This window comes from Uloborus diversus, chromosome 10 (assembly GCF_026930045.1).
Source record: "Uloborus diversus isolate 005 chromosome 10, Udiv.v.3.1, whole genome shotgun sequence".
Classification (NCBI taxonomy): Eukaryota; Metazoa; Arthropoda; class Arachnida; order Araneae; family Uloboridae; genus Uloborus; species Uloborus diversus.
This window is the reverse complement of record NC_072740.1, coordinates 4,730,142-4,735,161: the sequence shown is the minus strand read 5'-3', so window position 1 is coordinate 4,735,161 and position 5,020 is coordinate 4,730,142.

Below are 5,020 nucleotides of genomic sequence, written 5' to 3'. Positions count from 1 at the left end.
CTTCTGTAAAATCGCGATTATGTGACTTACTTTGGCTTTGAGGTAGATTTATTCATTGATATTCTATTAATTCGTGCTTTTGTGGAGCAAAATTTTTACATCAATAAATTGATTTTGATACTGCCATTATGGGGGGGGGGGGGATGTACATCTAAAATAACATTAGATATCTAATAGGTTCAATATAAAATTCTTTAATTAAAAGAAATTTATTGTTTTCATCTTATCCCGAAAATAACAGTACGTTGCATTGGGTACGTTTACGCAGTGCCCTTTTTTCAAAACGATTTATAAATGGAGAGCCAACAGTCATACCAAATTGATGCTACTCTCTAGAACATATTCTCACGAGTTTTTGAGCATCAGTTGAGCTTCAGTTTAGCAAGCAGATAGGAAAATCTGTTTTCTACCGAGCCCAGAAAATTTTGTGTTGAACGTTTTGAAGCTTATTGTGAATAAATAATTATTAAAATCCAATAAATATATAAAAAATAGCAGAATTTTATCCTTTTTTTTTTTGAGAATTGTATTTATATGGACAGAGAAGTTATTAAATTTTGGTGCACGTTACAAATAAATCCAAACTTGCCGATGGCGCACGTTTACGCATTTTCATTGGTTCACATTTACGCACGTTCTTACTGTGTCTTACCACTCTATCTTACTTCTAAACGGGCCCCGGACGCTTTCTTCGCTCTGCACTGAAGGAATACTTTATTTTTGTTAGTTAAATCTAACAGTGAAGAAGAAGACTAAATAGTTTCTGTTTTTAATTAGCAATAAGCCCTATGATTTTAGTTTAGCCTATAAAATGTTCTTTAATTAATTATTTGTGATTTTCTTATTTTCAAAGAGTTTTAAGAGAAATAAAACATTTAAATTTGGTTAAATGCCTATATCACTTGGTATCATTTTCATTATACGCAAAGTGCCCCACTCGATGCGTAAACTTGCCCCGTGTTCGGGGCAAGTTTACGCAACCGACTCGGAATTACAAAACATTTTTTTTAAGGTTAGAAACACAAGCTGAGCAACAACTGGATATACAAATTTTGACTTCATTAACTGCTTTATAAAACCACAATGTCTAAAATTTCCCAAGTTCAAACAAAAAAATTAGAAAATTCATTGAAAAAAATCCTTGTAAATGTGCCCCGGTCTACCCTACTAAGCTCGGCTTTCCTTGAGGGCGCCAGAGGAAGGAGAAAGTTAACAAGCTATTTTCTGTAGACTTTTAAAACTGAAGTCCTAAAAGTGCAATCTTAGTTGATCTTTGATGGTGTTCGTCGAAAAGGGATCGGGGGAGGGAGATATGTATAGGGTTCTCTCGGATCAAAATTGCAATTATGCGCGATTTTTAATAAAGTTAGGTGAAAATGTAGGATGCAGGTTGTGATTCTTCCTCAGAATTATTTTTATAGGGAGGTCCATTTTAGGTGATCTTTGCTGACGTTAATGGAATAGGGAAGGTTTTGGTGCTCTCTCCGAAAATTTACGAAAGTCTGAAACAGGCTCATATTTGATGGCGTTATGGAAGATAGGAGATTGGGTAATCTTCTTCGGTATATTTTAAAAATTCAAGCTTAAAATTCAGTTATATGGCTATCTATGTTGACGTTTGGGGATCCAGTGACTTTCTTCCGGAAATTTTTTGCATTGAAGGGCAGGCATTAGGCTGTTAGCAGAAGAAAAAGGAAGGAGTTTTCCTCCAAATAATTTTTTTGAACGGAATTTAAAGTTAATCTATTTTTAAAAAGAAAGATTTTAAGTCTATCTTCTCTGAAAGCATATACACATTTACTACATAAGTACATTATCGTCAAGCAATCATAGAAGTTTAGGGGGTGAACGCTTCTCCTGCATCATTAAAATGATAGACTTGTGAGCCCGCGAAAAAAGCTTAATCACTCTACGCTTATTAACGACAACTCGATCCGTACACTGTCTCAGATATTTTAAGAAGATAATTGCGATAACGTTTTGGCTGCGATGCTCCCAATACCTTGCGAACAAGCAGAAACAGCTTAACCAAAGATTTTCTTTTCATTTTCCATAACCTCTTCCGAAAAGAATTCAGGACGTCCACTATATAACAAATTTTTTCGTTAGACATGAACAAGGTGTCATTGTTATCTCTGGTGCTAACATAAGATGCTTCTAACCCTTTTCACAATGCAGTTTATTTGTGGTTTACTATTAAACGATGAACAGTCTTCAGGTATAATTCATACTGAAAGAATTCTTGCGTATCATATGAACCAGCTTGAGCTATTTGTATGATGCAGTGAGATTAACTGTTGGACTTCTTTTTAGTAGTTTTCCCAGTAGCATCTAAGTTTTGTGCTTTAATGCGATGAAATGATGAATATGAATGGTACTTGAGATTTTTACTGATGTTGTGCTTTGAGCAGTGTACGATGCACGTCTTCACCGGCCTTAAATAAGTTTAATACTTAGTTGGTAGATTGTGTAATGGATTAGGAAACATATCAAATGGGTTACCGTTTTATAGCATAAATCAAAACCCTGATGAAACCTCTGCATCTAATATGTGAGTTTGCTTCTTAAGGTTAGAAAAATCGTGGCGGATGTTTAAACCTTCGACATAAGAAACAGAATCTGTTAGCTCTCGAAATGCATTTTATCAGACGATATGTACACTCTTAATTCAAAAGAGCGAAAAAATAACTCTTAAAAAGAGTGAAATCTATTGCGGGTGCATTCATTCTTTCTGAGTGCTAGCTTTATCGAAAAAAGACGCTTTACGAAAAAACCAAGACTAAAACTTTTCTTTATTCGCGTGAAATTCGGAAACACTCCGTTTGATGAGCGAAATATAAAAACATTCTTTAAAAGAAGGACTCAAAAACATTTTCATTGGTTCGATTCTGTCACGTGATTTTGTTTAGGGAGAATCTTCTATACCTCCACGTTAGGCTTACCCAACGTTGGTCGCGAGTACCAAGTGGATGTCGCTATCTAAATGTCTTCATTTAATGAATTTAAACAATATTTGTTGCCGAATGAGGTTTCTGAAGGAAGTGCACAAAAACTGCATGGTAAGTGCGAAGAATTTTCTTTTTTATTAAAACTTGTAACTGTTAATATTTCTTGAACTGCTCGTATATCATTACAAATCATCCACGTGCAATGTTACGGCGAACTTTTTGTAACTTTTTCTTCCAAATGAATGAAACTTTCATCAACAATTTTGTTTCGGTCATCGAATCAAAAATAGGACATTTGAAACAGTCGTTACCATCTTTGGTGTGTGTGTGTGTACTGTATATATATTTTAGGCAGGTGTTACAGACCCGACCATGCGCAAATCTATAGGTCGGATACCGAATCCGCTCCCGATGGTCGGAGCTCCAACCACTGCGTATATTTTAAATTAATCAAATATTGTTTGTGTGTATAATAAACTTTAAAGAGTATCATAAACTTCGTACATTACACTCATTCATATGTGTAACATCCAATTCATTAATTAAGTAAGTGTCCTGATGGGGAGGGGGTGGAAAATTCTCTACATACCCTTACTTGGAGGGGGGTGGTTAGATCCATTCTTACTAATATTTTCCAAGCCGATATTTTATATTAGAAATCCGCGGTCAAGTGGTTTGGCAAATATTATATTTCATTTGCTTCAGGAAGGTAAAAGTATGTATTATAGGATGAGCTGTTTTGTGTTTCAAAGAATGAAACGTGTAAAATATAATAAAAGAATCGCTCTGTGTTTTGCATGTCTTATTTTTAATTAGTATCGCATCATATACAAAAATTATTTGTCGAAAAAACATTCGGTCTAGATTCCTTACAGTAAACATTTCTTTACTCAAAAAGGTTTTAAAAAATAATAATGATAGTTAATTTAAGAACGATCCCAGTGATGTAATATTTGTTATTTTATTATTGTGAAGAAAAAAAATTATCTTATGTAAGATGGGGGGGGGGAGGGAATCTTACATGCCCTTACATAGGGGGAAGGGAAGGTCAAAAATATTGCCAAAATTGTCCTTACGTAATTAATGAATGGCCCCGAAGAAACAAAATTGAATTCAAACGTATCTTGTCATAATTTATGAGTGACTTTTTAAATTAATTTGAACTGAGGTAACTTTTAAAACATTATTAATGTTAAAAGGCACACCGAGAATATCAATATAGAGTTTCAAAATTTTAAATATATTTATTTGGAACTGTGTGGGTTTGTTTAATGTATTTCAATCTTTAAATTCGGAAATGTACGTAATATTGCACGTGGGTGATTTGTAACGATATACGAGTAGTTCAAGAAATATTACCAGTTAAAGTTTTAATAAATTAGAAAAGTCTTCGTACTTACCATACAGTTTTTGTGCAACCTCTTCGGAAACACTAAAAACAGTTTTTTTTTCACACTTTTTTAACCTATTTTTTTTTCAAATGAAATAACAATTTTAAAAACAGTTTTAAATTCAAATACACAGCATAAGCACATGAAAACACATTTAAAAAACAATTTCACCAAATGAGAGTGAAATGATTTTATCTATTTTATTCTAAAAAAGAGTGAAATAGCGGCTTTCCAAAACGGAAAGCAGTCACTCATTTAGGATATTAATTTAGTCTTAAAAAAGAGTGGAAAACACTTATCAAAAGGGAGTGAAATTAGCTTATCCAAATGGAGTGAAAATAACCGCTCCGCAAAAGGAATGAAATTCACTCCTATGAGGAAAGTGCGTTTTCGAAACTGTAAGGGAGTGAAAATTTACTCAGTCTGAGTTAAAATCGCTGGAATTTTTTAAGAGAGTAGTTTTTTATCTCCCATTCTGCTACAAACTCTTTTTGCTTAGTATGCTCTCACATGCTAATATTTTTATCTTTCTCAAAATCCACCTTCTGTAGCATTCTCTACACATCATATAACTACACTTGGATGAACAACAATACGCTCTATTGCTGTTGTGGGTTGTTTACGTCGCCGAAAAGGGGGCGAATAACAAATGTTCTGGTTGATTAGTTAGTCCCACTAGGT